Below are 14,180 nucleotides of genomic sequence, written 5' to 3'. Positions count from 1 at the left end.
CATGTCCTCCATGTTATTTGTTATGCTCCACAAATAAGTGAAGCCATATGATACTTGACTCTCTCTGCTTGACTTATTTCGCTCAGCATAATCACTTCCAGTCCCGTCCATGTTGCTACAAAAGTTGGGTATTCATCCTTTCTGATGGAGGCATAATACTCCATTTAAACACAGAACTCTTGATCCAAAATGCTACAGGAACCACCTCTGGAAGTCAAACCACAACCCTTGCAGCAAAAGTGGTCAGGACTTGATTTTTTTCTTTTCTTTTTTTTTTTTTTAATATTTTATTTACTTGACAGAGAGAAATCACAACTAGGCAGAGAGGCAGGCAGAGAGAGAGGAGGAAGCAGGCTCCCTGCGGAGCAGAGAGCCCGATGAGAGGCTCGATCCCAGGACCCTGGGATCATGACCTGAGCCGAAGGCAGAGGCTTTAACTCACTGAGCCACTCAGGCATCCCCTTTTTTTCTTTTTAATTTTAAGATTTATTTGTTTGTTGAGACAGAGAACGCACACACAAGGGCGAGGGTGGGGCTGAGGGAGGGGGAGGGAGAAACCCAAGCACACTCCGCACTGATCACAGAGCTGACCAAGGGCTCCATCTCAGGGCCCTGTCCTGACCTGACCCGAAACCAAGAGCCGGTGGCTTAACTGACTGCACCACCCAGGCGCCCTGGGACTTAGTTATTAACTTCCAGCTTCTCTGATAGTTGTCTCAGCTTCCCACTCAGAACAAAACAAAGAAAGCTAAACAGGCTCCCAAACCAATCACAGAAGATGTCCCACTTCTAGTAAGCTCGTTTCTAGTTCCCTGGGAACAACAACCTCAAATCAGAGAATCCCTGAGCCTCCTCTCTCTCTCTCTCTCTCACTATAAAGGTTTTCCATTCCTTTGCCTGCTTTTGAGTCTCTGCCATCACAAGTGATGGTGCCTGATTTCCTCGTTACATTTAGCTCTGCAAAAATAGCCTCTCACTATTGTCATTTGGGCAGTATTCACTTATTTCCACGTAGTCTTAGGTTTTACACTTAGGTCTAGGAAACATTTTATTTCTTTTTATTTTTTTGGTGTCATTTTTAAAATTTTTATTTAAATTTTATTTTTTCAGTGTTCCAAGAGTCATTGTTTATGCACCACACCCAGTGCTCCATGCAATACATGCCCTCCTCAATACCCACTACCAGGCTCACCCATCCACCTACCTTCTTCCCCTCCAAAACCCTCAGTTTGTTTCTCAGAGTCTACAGTCTCTCATGGATCATCTCCCCCTTGGATTTATCCCACTTCACTTTTAGGACACATATTAAATACATTTTTGTAAATGGTGTCAAATATGAATTCATTTCTTTCATGTGTGGGTATCCAATTGTTTGAATCCTATTTGTTGAAAACAATTACACTTGTTATCCATATATATGTGGGTCTAGTTCCAGACTCTTTATTCCATGAATCTATTTATTTGCCTTTATACTGGTTCTACATTATCTTGGTTACTGTAACTGTATAATAAATTAATTAATTGAAATCAGTTGATATTAGCATTCCAGTTTAATTCTTCTTTGAGAGTGTTAAATCTCTAAAATATCTTATCTATTTACCCTTGTAGTTACCGTTTCCAGTGGTCTTCCTTGCTTTGTATACATTCATTTCCCAACGAGCATCATTTTCTTCCTGACTGAAGAATTTCTTCACCATTTCATACATTGAATTCTTAATAAATTCTTTCAGCTTTTATGCATCTGAGAAAGTTTTTAGTTCACCTTCTTTTCTGATTAATTTAAAAAATTGAGACGAAACTCATACAACAAAAATTAACCATTTTAAAGTGAACAAATCAGCAGCATTTAGTACATTCACAATATTGTATAACCACCACCTCCATCAAGCTTCAAAACATTTTCATCATACCCAGATAAAACCCCACTGAGCAGCTACTTACCATTTCCCTCTTCCCCGAGCCTTTGGCAATCAACCATCTTCTTTCTGTTTTGGTGATTTTATCCATTCTGGCTATTTCTCATAAATGAAATTTTCTAGTATGTGACTGTCTTAGGTCAGACTGCTATGACAAAAATACCATAGATTGGGAGGTTTACACAAGAAACGTTTATTTATCCAATTCTGGAGGGTAGGAAGTCTAAGATCAAGGTGCTGGCAGATGTGGTTTCTGTTGAGGAAACTCCTCCTGGTTTGCAGACAGCTGCCATGGTGGAAAGAGCAGAGAGGAAGCAAGCTCTCTTGTGTCTCTTCTTATGAAGACACTAATCTAATCATGAGGGCTCCACTCCAATCGCCTCTAGTTACCCCTTAAAGCCCCACCTGTTAATCCATTCCAATGGGGGTTAGGGTTTCAACATATGAATTCTAGGGGCGCATAAACATACAGTCCATAGTGGTGACCTGTTGTGTCTGGCTTCTTTCACTTAGCATAAAGCTTTCAAGGTTCATCCATGTTGAAGCATGTATCAATGACTCATTCCTTTTTATGGCTGAAAAATATTCTATTGAATGGATTGCAGCACATTTTGTTTATCCATTTATCTGCTGATATGTATTTGAGTTATTTCCACCTGTTGGCTATTGTGAATAGCTCTGCTATGAACATTCATCAGCACATTCTGTTTATCCATTTATATGCTGATATGTATTTGAGTTATTTCCACCTCTTGGCTATTGTGAATAGCTCTGCTATGAACATTCATGACCTATTTGAGTCTAGAGGATTTGAGTACCTGTTTTTAATTGTTTGGTATGTACTTAAGAGTAGGATTTGCTGGATCATATGGTAATTCTATGTTTAACTTTTTGAAGACTCTCCAAACTATTTTCCACAATGGCTGCCTCATTTTACATTCCCCCCAGCGGTGTATACTGATCCCAATTTCTCTAAATCCTCACTGACATGTTATTTTCCTTTTATCACCACCACCATCGCCATCATCGTTGTCATCATTGTCATCACCATCCTAATTGGTGTGAGGTGGTCTCTCATTGTGGTGTGGTTTGCATTCCCCAATGACTAATAATATTGAGCACTGTTTCCTATGCTTATTGGCCTTTGTACCTCTTCTTTGGAGAAATATCTATTCAAGTCCTTTGTCCACTTAAAAAATTGAATGGTCTTTTTGTTGTTAACTGAATTGGTAACTGAAAGATATTCTCCCTGGGTATAGAACTCTAGGTTCATAGTTTTCTTTCTTTCTTTCCTTGGCTTTAAGATGTTTATCCATTATCTTCTTGCTTTGTTTCTGACAAAAATTCTAATGTCATCCTTTGTTCTTTTGTGTGTAATGTATCTTCTTCCTCTGGTTGCTTTGAAGATTTTTTTTCTTTAGCATTGGCTTTGATCAACTAAATTATGATGCACTTTTGGTGTAGTTTTCTGTGTGTTTCTAGTACTTGGAGCTTGTAGAATATCTTGGATCTTTTTTTTTTTTTAAGAATTTATTTATTTATTTATTTGACAGAGAGAGAGATCACAAGTAGGCAGAGACGCAGGCAGAGAGAGAGGAGGAAGCAGGCTTCCTGCGGAGCAGAGAGCCCGATGCGGGGCTCGATCCCAGGACCCTGAGATCATGACCTGAGCCGAAGGCAGCGGCTTAACCCACTGAGCCACCCAGGCGCCCCAATATCTTGGATCTTGATCTTAATTTTTTACAAGTTACGTCAAATTTGGAAAATTTCCAGTCATTATTTCTTTTAAAATGTTTTTGTTGTTTTAGACAGGAAAGTAATCTGGTCCCTGTTACTCTGTTCTGTCTGGGAATGAAAGTCTCCTATATGCAGTTTTGAAAGTCATAGTTTCATAAGACATGGTGAGAAAATCAGTGACCCTTTACTCTACCTCCTTCTGCTCTCTAGGCAACCTCTTGCCTCTTGGCTTTTTCTTTCAGCAATTTTAAATATGTTTCTAAACAACATGCTTTTTCTTTCAGCAATTTAAAATATATTTTTAAACAACATGCTCATGCTCACACACCTCCCCTGCCCCCATTTAGATATTATTTCTAGAGCTGATGATCTCACTCCCCCACACTTTACTGCCCTTTCACACTGCACTACCACACTTCCACTACCCCTCCCCATATCCCGCCAGTATGATGATATCATCATTTCCAATCAGAACAATATTCAGAGTTGATATTATTGTGACTGTATTTTGTTTATAGCTATGCCATATCATGGCTTATGGTTATGTTTTCTTTTCTATGCTTTTTCATTTTAAACTTAGAGCTATTGTCTTATCTTTGTGTTTTCATATTTTCCTAAGTCCCTATTACTCCTCCACTCCCAGACTCTCTAGCTCTTCAACTGACTAACTCTTAAGTTGTCTTCCAGTTGTATGGTCTCACCTGCCACCCACTGACAGCTGCTGCCATCTTGCTCCCATTCTGGCTGGTGATCCTCTAGGCCTGCCCCGCGGCTGTCACTCCGGGTTCTCCCTTCACACTTGTCCAGGGCCCTGTGTTTGCTTCTCTCTTGGGTTGCATCTTTTGTTCCCTGCATCCAGCTTTTGAAGAAGGAAGTTGGGGTGAGTGTGAGATAGCATGAGAGCTTGGTTCACAGTGAGGTATCCCTTGATAGAGGATTGTGTAATGATGTGTGAAGTGGTCTAGTTGCTCCTTCTCTTTCCTCAGTTGTCACAGGTGAATCAAAGATTGGCAGCTTGGAGATGTGCATCTCTCCCTTGCCCTTCTGTCTTGTGGTGTGTCTGCAAACTGTCACTCAACTTGACCTCATCTGAGGCTCCTTGTTGACAGGGGAAGTTTAGGAAGTGTCAAAAGCCCACCTCTACCTGCCAGTTTGGTTGATCCAAACAGTCTATAATTTGTTTGTTAGTTTCAAACAAATTATATATATATACTTATATTTAATTTAGAGATATTTTTTCAAGAGAGGAGTACTGCTTGGACCAGGGAAAGCTAAGGGGTCTGTTCCATAGAAACAATGACAAATTACCAACTCAATCCAATTTGCTCCTTCATTAAATTGGGCTGTAAAATAATCCAAGAATTGCCCAGGTCTCAGTGGGGGGAGAAGGAGCACCGAGAAAAACAATAAACATCAGCACACCCCAGAGACACCTCTGACCGTGAAAACTTTCCATTTGCATTCCAGCTCCAGTCTACAGGTATCTCTAATTTCTGTTTTCTGTAGGTGATCTGGGAGACACTGCCTCTCAGAGATCTTGGCACACACGGTTCCTAAAATCACAACACAAAAATAGCTTCTTGATCATTTCTCTGGTGGTAGCGGGCTTCCAGCAGACTTAGCTCCTCCTTCTGTCCTCCACACTTATTTCATGCATGAGCCTGGCTTCAAACTCTGGGCATAAAGGAAGTGACCAACTTCAGAAAAGTGGCTCAAGCTGTCAGTTTTCCCACTTCCCCTATTCTTGTCCCATTCTAATGATCCTATCTTCTTGTTATTTTAGGAGAACCTTTCAAGGCCGAACTAGGACAAGTGCTGAGAAGATGAGTGTCAAGGTGGATTTGGAAACAAACTTTGCCAAATGTGTCTTAAATGCAGGAAAAATCATCCTTGGGAGTTAGCAAAGGAAAGAAATGAAGCCTCAATAGCAAAAGAGACAGAATAAAATCATCATGAATTCAATATGTGCTCTGCTTAATGCTGGTGGTGCAGTGGTCAAGGCTGAGATTGAGAACAAAAACTACAATTATGGGGGAACCTGGGTGGCTCAGTGGGTTAAAGCCTCTGCTTTCAGCTCAGGTCATGATCCCAGGGTCCTGGGATCAAGCCCCACATCGGGCTCTCTGCTCAGCGGGGAGCCTGCTTCCTCCTCTCTCTCTGCCTGCCTCTCTGCCTACTTGTGATCTCTGTCTGTCAAATAAATAAATAAAATCTTAAAAAAACCCTACAATTATGAAATTCATGGAGTAGGACTGAAAGTGCCTTCCATTTTTAAAGGATCTTTAGATGAGATGCAACAAGGAGACATTTTTCTGGTTCATGGAATGCTGAGGCCTCTGGTGTATGACCGGCAACCTTGTCCTCCAGTTTGTACCATAGATACAGAGCCTCAGCTGATGTCATGAATTCTCAGGAAGCACTGGCATTCCTTGAAGGGAGAACTCAGACTTTTGTGAATACTCATGATTCCAAATTGTTAAATCCACAGAAATTTTGGGTTGGTATACAAAATGATGGTAACATAAGGGCCTCAAGCTGCTGCTCTATTTGCTAGAACTCACCTTCAGTTGCTAGAAAAGCTCAACTTTACGAAGTCCCTCCATGTTGAATTTACATTGTTCTCAACAGACGTGTCCCGGTGCTTTAACGAGAGTCCTCCCAGTTGTGTTTCTGCATTTGCAAATACTGAAGGAGGGTATATATTTTTTGGTGTGCATGATGAGACTAATTAAGTCATTGGATGTGAAAAGGAGGAAATAGATCTTGTCACCTTGAGTAATTCTATTGGTTACTGTATTAGGAAGCTACCTGTCCATCATTTCTGCACCCAGAGGCATGAGATAAAATACTCTGTCAAATTTCTTGAAGTGCACGATCAAGGGGCCCTCCATGGATATGTCTGTGCAGTCAAGGTGGAACGATTTTGCTGTGCAGTGTTTGCCAAAGCGCCAAGTTCCTGACAGGTGAAGGACAATTGTGTGAAACAGCTGGTAACAAAGGAATGGATAGTTTGGATGATGGAAGCTGACCCAGGTCAGGGAGCAGAATCCACAATGATTGCAATGTTCGCCGGGACAGGGACGAGAGATGGGGAGGCAGGAAAGGGGGTATTATTTTAGAATCTAGGGAAAGAGAAGCACTCTCTGAATTACAGATGCCTGATTTGTTCTTTCCAGTATATCCGTTGGTAGGTCTTTCCAGTATATCCGTTGGTAGGTCACTGCCCTTCGTTCCTTCTGCCCATCTTGAACACATGGTTTTCAACAAAAAGTTGTTGCCTTGGGCTAGTAGACCGACTAGAGGTTGGTGCATGGAGCTGTCTGACCTAGTAATTTTTATTTTCATACCTTTTCTTGTGTTCATATTCAGGTCTCTTCTTTTCCTTTCTGAATATGAATTCATTTAATTATGTAAGAAATTCCTTTTCGTGTGTGCATATGTGTCCTCTTTAACTTACTGCCACTTTCCCCTGCCTTTCCCTTCTTGTTCCCCGATTAAACATTCTCCCTTTCTCATTGCCCCACTTCCATTCTAAACCAGTCTATTATGACCAGTCTGTGGCTGGCCCCCTTCTTTCTTGCTTTTCCTTTTCAGAGCCAACATGTGATGCTAACTGTGACCAGAGTAAGTGTAAAATTATAACCAGAGTAGTGGTGTAAACCAGAGTAAGTGTTGGTGATGTGCATTCCTCTTGGAAAACGAAAGCCCAAGATGAAATTAGACAAAATAAATAAATGGTAACATCTTCAGAAGTTCAGAAAAACTAAGTCCATTTCAGAGTCTTCTCAGAAATCTATAACTATTGATCTTTATACCTTCTAATCTTTATATGTTTAAAATATAAACATTCTAAAAATATGGGGCACCTGGGTGGCTCAGTGGGTTGAGCCTCTGCCTTCGTTCGGCTCAGGTCATGATCTCAGGGTCCTGGGATCGAGCCCCACATCAGGCTCTCTGCTCAGCCAGGATCCAGCCCCCTCCCCCCACCTGCCTGCCTCCTTGTCTACTTGTGATCTCTCTCTCTGTCAAATAAATGAAGAAAACTTTTAAAATATACAGCTTATTTCAATAGAATACAATTAAAATTAAAATTGAAAACTACTGATCCATACTAATAACTCCCCAAATCCCCCAAGATATCAGTAGGCTTTCCTTTTTTTTTTTTTAAGATTTTATTTATTTATTTGACAGAGACACAGCGAGAGAGGGAACACAAGCAGGGGGAGTGGGAGAGGGAGAAGCAGGTTTACCGCTGAGCAGGGAGCCAGATGCAGGGCTGAAGCTGAGTGCCCTGGGATCATGACCGGAGCTGAAGGAAGGTGCTTAACGACCGAGCCACCCAGGTGCCCTCGGTAGGCTTTCCTAAGCCGACTTATAATGTAGACACAAGGATCTGCGGGCCAAAGCTTTGAGTTCCAAGATGAAGTGAAAGGCCTTGCAACACAGCTCAGGTATAAGTTGGCCTCTGCCTTTTTGCATACTGAACTCTTGCTTCTTGTTTCCTAAGATCTTTTCAGATTTTCTGAGAAGGTTCTTGCACTGAGTTTGTCATCCACCACACCCCCTAGCAGGACTGTGTGCACTCATAAGAATTTTGAATGTCTGAGAGAACAGCAAAAATATTACTTTCTAGGTAATTCATCTCTGGTTTCTATGGAATGTGTTGGTTGTTCATTCGTATGCAAAAAAGAATAAAACTGGACTTCAATTTATATTATATAAATATGCCATTTTTATAAATCAATTCCAGGAGGTTTAAGATTTCAGTATCAGGGGCACCTGGGTGGCTTAGTGGGTTAAGCCTCTGCCTTCAGCTCGGGTCATGATCCCAGGGTCCTGGGATCGAGCCCCACATTGGGCTCTCTGCTCAGCGGGGAGCCTGCTTCCTCCTCTCTCTCTGCCTGCCTCTCTGCCGACTTGTGAGCTCTGTCTGCCAAATAAATAAATAAAATCTAAAAAAAAAGACTTCAGTGTCAGGAACAAGTCTTTTGAACTTTTAGAAGCAGATGTCTGTGAATAATTTTGTGTCATTGAGGTAGGAAAGGATTCCTAAACTAGATGTAAAAGTATTAATCTTAAGTGAAAAGATTGGTAAGCTTCACTACATTAAAGCTAAGAACTTCTGTTCCTCAAAAGATGCCTTAAAGAGAGTGCAGAGATTCAACTAGAAGAAGATTGCAAATCCACCTAACTGACAAAGGACTGGTATCAAGAATATATAAAGAAGTTACACAATTTTTTAAAAGGACAAACCACCCAGTAAACAAATGAACAATAGTTAGAAAGGTATATTGCTCAGAAAAGGAAACACATATGTTCAATAAAATTATGAATAGTTGTTCAACCCATCAACAGTGAGCGAAATGCATATCAAAACCACAAGTAGATACCATCTTACACCACTTAATTGACATATCAGATGTTGGAGAGGTCGTGAGCAACATATAATCTGTATATTGCTGCTATGAAATCAATGGGCTTGCTCCCTTTGAAAAACAAATTTGACACTACCTTGTATAGTTGGTCATTTGCATATTACTAACTCTGCCAGTTAGTAATTCTTTCTAGTTTCTAGAAACTAGAAACTAGTTTCAAGAGCAAAATGTGTACATGTGCCTCATATGATGTATATATAATATATATGTATATATGTGTATATAATATATAATTGGAGAGATCCCTGTGACTGCTTATAGATTATTATTTGTAATTGCCCCAAACTGGAAACAACCAAATTATCTGTTGTCACAACAATAAATATATTATATTCACACAGTGAAAAATTATTCAGTGGTGAAAATATATGTACTACAAATATATGAAAGCACAAGGCTGAATCTGAGTCATATGTAAGTACATCTTGTCACAACCTTACTCATAGATTTAGCCAATTCTTTTATTGATTATATAGTATTTCATAGTATTCTTAAACATGGATGTTATTAATTTTAGTGACTTTCATTGTGAAATATATACATATATATTTTAAAGATTTTATTTATTTATTTGACCCACAGAAAGAGAAATCACAAGTAGGCAGAGAGACAGGCAGAGAGAGAGGAAGAAGCAGGCTCCCTGCTGTGCAGAGAGCCTGACATGGGACTTGATCCCAGGACCCCGAGATCACAACCTGAGCCGAAGGCAGAGGCCCAACCCACTGAGCCAGATGCCCTCATTGTAAAATATAATATACATACAGAAAGTACATAGACCAAAAGTATAATTTAATAAATAACTGATCAGTGAGGAGCACTTGGTTGGCTCAGTTGGGGGAGTGTGTGACTCTTGATCTCAGGGTTGTGAGTTTGGGTGTAGAGGTTGCTTAAATAAATAAAACTTTAAAAAATTGGGGAGGGTATGTGCTATCGTGAGTGCTGTGAAGTGTGTAAACCTGGCGATTCACAGACCTGTACCCCTGGGGATAAAAATACATTATATGTTTATTAAAAAAAAAATTTGGAAGGGGAGGCGAACCATAAGAGACTGTGAACTCTGGAAAACAACCTGAGGGTTTTGAAGGGTCAGGGGTGGGAGGTTGGGGGAACAGGTGGTGGGTAATGGGGTAGGGCACGTTTTGTATGGAGCACCGGGTGTTGTGCAAAAACAATGAATACTGTTACGCTAAAAAAATAAATAAAATGGGAAAAAAAATAATTCTTATGCAGTGTAACTACTACCTAGGTTAAAAAAAAATAGAACTTTGCAAACACCCCTGCTACCACTTTTTTACCAGTCCTTTGTTTGATGGAATTTTATATATTTTATATTTTATATATCTAATTTTTTCTATTTCAATATTGTTTTTTCAAAAATTTTAAAGATTTTATTTATTTGAGAGAGAGAGAGAGAGAGAGCATGAGGGGGGTAGGGTCAGGGGAAGAAGCAGACTCCCCACTGAGCAAGGAGCCCAATGTGGAACTCAATCAGTCAACCTACAGAGCCACCCATCTGCTCCATAATTTTTTCTATTTTTTTAAAATTTTTTCTATTTTAAACAATGTTACAATATACATTTTTCTAAAAATGTCTTGAGGCGTTCCTCAAAGATAAATTCCAAGTAGTAACAATTGGTTGTAAATTCAGGTGAACATTGCCAAATAATAATTCAAAACATATACCAGAATACACTTTCCCAAATGGTTTTATCATGGCATTTCTCTTCTAGAAAAAGATTAGAATCATTTTGTTCCACTGAAAAGAGGACAAGTTGAGATTCTTTTGACGGCAACTACATGGAATTGATAAATGATTTGGGGGAAGAACTGTCATTTTATAAGAATAATTTTCTTATAGTTGAACATGGGATGTTTGGCCACTTATTAAAGTCTTCTTTTACTATATTTCATCAAACTTAAGAAAATAATATTGCACTATTATTTTATTTACCACTAAAAAAGAAAACATTACCAATTAAATTAGAAGATTTATCTTGATTTCAGAGATGTTAGAGTACATTTATAATTAGCAGAATATGATACATCGCTCAATTGTTTCAAAATTTTATCCGTGTTGTTACTATATATGCTAAATTTTATTCCTAGAATGATAAGTCAGTCAGAGAAAGATAAATACCTATGTCACACCTGTGTGGAACATAAGAAAAAAAAACAGAAAAAAAGAGATAAACCAAAAAGACTCTTCACTGTAGAGAACAAACTGGTGGTTACCAGAAGGGAGATGGGGTCGGGGGGAGGGAATGGGTGACATAGGTGAGAGGGATTAAGAGTACATTTATCAGGGGGCGCCTGGGTGGGTCAGTGGGTTAAATAAAGCCTCTGCCTTCAGCTCAGGTCATGATCCCAGGGTCCTGGGATCGAGCCCCGCATCGGGCTCTCTGCTCGGGTGAGCAGCCTGCTTTCCTCTCTCCCTGCCTGCCTCTCTGCCTACTTGTGATCTCTCTCTGTCCAATAAACATTTAAAAAAAAAGAGTACACTTATCATAATGAGCACCTAATATAGAGTTGTTGAATCACTCCATTGTACACCTGAAACTAATATAACACTGTGTGTTAACTACATTAGAATTAAAAATTATTTCAATTGGGGGCACCTGGGTGGCTCAGTGGGTTAAAGCCTCTGCCTTCAGCTCAGGTCATGATCCCAGGGTCCTGGAATTGAGCCTCACATCGGGCTCTCTGCTCGGCAGGGAGCCTGCTTCCCTTCCTCTCTCTGCCTGTCTCTCTGCCTACTTGTGGTCTCTGTCTGTCAAATAAATAAAACCTTTAAAAAATTATTTCAATTGATTATTAGACTGAGATCTCTTTGTTGTTGTTGTTGTTTTAGATTTTATTTATTTATTTGACAGAGAGAGACACAGAAAGAGAGGGAACACAAGCAGGGGGAGTGGAAGAGGGAGAAGCAGGCCTCCTGACAAGCAGGAAACCTGGTGTGGGGCTCGATCTCAGGACTCTGGGATCATGACCAGAGCTAAAGGCAGACCCTTAATGACTGAGCCATCCAGGTGCCCCTAGACTGGGATCTTTGTATGATAATTTCTTTTTTTTAAAAGATTTTATTTATTTATTTGACAGAGAGTGATCACAAGTAGGCAGAGAGGCAGGCACAGAGAGAGAGGGAAGCAGGCTTACTGCCGAGCAGAGAGCCCGATGTGAGGCTCAATTCCAGGATCCTGAGATCATGACCTGAGCTGAAGGCAGAGGCTTTAACCCACTGAGCCACCCAGGTGCCCCTGAAAGAATTCTTAACAATTGAAGCAGAAAAATCCAATTGTCGGTGCGCCTGGGTGGCTCAGTGGGTTAAAGCCTCTGCTTTCGGCTTGTGTCATGGTCCCAGGTCCTGGGATCGAGCCCCTCATCGGGCTCTCTGCTCCGCGGGGAGCCTGCTTCCTCCTCTCTCTCTCTGCCTGCCTCTGCCTACTTGTGATCTCTGTCTGACAAATAAATAAATAAAATCTTAAAAAAAAAAACCATCCAATTGTCTGTGTGAATTATCATTCTAGCTTCTGCTTTGTCTGGAGCAATATTCCAAAGCAGAAAGACAATGAGTATACTGTATTTTTGTTTCATTCAGTTGCTTTTTAGTCCAACTGACAACCTCTACCTTTTTTTTTTTATCCTGGTGAACGTTCTGAATTTTTTTTCAACCTCTACCTTTTAATTGAGTATTTAAATTAACTTTTTAAAACTTTTAAAAACATCTTATTTTCAAATACTTCAAGATTTATAAAAAGTTGCAAAGGAAGCACAGAGTAGCACAGAAGAATCCCTATATCCTTCACCTACTTTATGTGCTATTTTTTTTAAGATTTTATTTATTTATCCGACAGAGAGAGACAGCAAGAGAGGGAACACAAGCAAAGGGGGTGGGAGAGGGAAAAGCAGGTTTCCAGCCAAGCAGGGAGCCCAATGCAGGGCACCGTCCCAGGATTCTGGGTTCATGACCCGAGCTGAGGGCAAATGTTTCATGACTGAACCACCCAGGTGCCCCTATTTTCTAGACTATTTTAAATATGATTATTGTTATGTTTGAATTTTAATCTACCCTACTGCTGTCTTTTTCCATTTTCTCATCTATTCTTTATTCCCCTTTCCCTGTTTTTCTGCATCCTTTTCACTGTATTTTGCATTTTTAATTTTTTAATCTTTTTTTAAAAATTCCAATGTAGTTAACAGTGTTTCATTAGCTGCAGCTGTACCATATAGTGATCCAACACGTCCAAACAGCACCTGGTGCTCATCACAACAGGTGCACTCCTTAATCCCCATCACTTATTTCACCCATCCCCCTACCCACTACCTCTCTGATAACCATCTGTTGGGGCCGATTTCACGTTAAAACCTATTAAACCCCTAAGGCCTGCCTGGGCCTACTTAGCCATAGTGACTCCATGTTGCCTAGGTAGACATTTTGTTGTTTAATAAGTGCCTAAGCAGTTACTGATATCAGTTCCAGGTAACTGTTGCTAAAACACATACCTAAAAGAAGGCCATTTTGTTGTATCAGTTCTGGGTAACCGTTACTAAAACACACAGGTAGGAGACATCCAATCAGCCAAAGCCACATACGTAGATGTGTGCGGTTGTGCCCTATAAAACTAGCCTGTAAGACCAAAGGGTGGTCGCTCTCTTCGGAGGCGGCCCTGGCCGGTCAGTCTGACTTCTAATGCTTGGCATAGAATAAAGCTTTACATAACTTTCACTTTGTCTCAGCCTCGTTCCCCTGGCCCGTCAGTCTAACTTCCAATGCTTGGCATAGAATAAGGCTTTGCCTAACTTTCACTTTGTCTCAGTCTCGTTCCTTTGATAACGGACCCAACACATTAGTTCTCTATAGTTAAGAGTCTGTTTCTTGCTTTGTCTCTTTCTCTCTTTTTTTTTTCCTTTTGCTTTTTAAATTTCTTAACAAATCAAGCTCATGAAAATTGGATGGAAACACTCGGCGAATTCGGCCAGCGGCAGGGGCTTTCAGGGGAGCCTGGGCCTGCCACATGGTCCAGAGTGGTCGCTGTCCCAAGCCAGTGAGAAAGTGCTCTAAAAGCCAGGCCCATGCCAAGCCCAAATCATCTCA

At 40.5% G+C, this 14,180-nt stretch overlaps 1 pseudogene; it reads left to right on the top strand.

Moving 5' to 3' along the window:
- Positions 1–5,476: 5,476 nt before the first annotated feature.
- LOC123930017 lies at positions 5,477–7,312 on the top strand (annotated as a pseudogene).
- The last annotated feature ends 6,868 nt before the right edge of the window (positions 7,313–14,180 follow it).

This window comes from Meles meles, chromosome 18, assembly GCF_922984935.1.
Source record: "Meles meles chromosome 18, mMelMel3.1 paternal haplotype, whole genome shotgun sequence".
NCBI classification, from domain to species: Eukaryota; Metazoa; Chordata; class Mammalia; order Carnivora; family Mustelidae; genus Meles; species Meles meles.
This window is presented reverse-complemented; position numbering and strand designations above follow the sequence as displayed.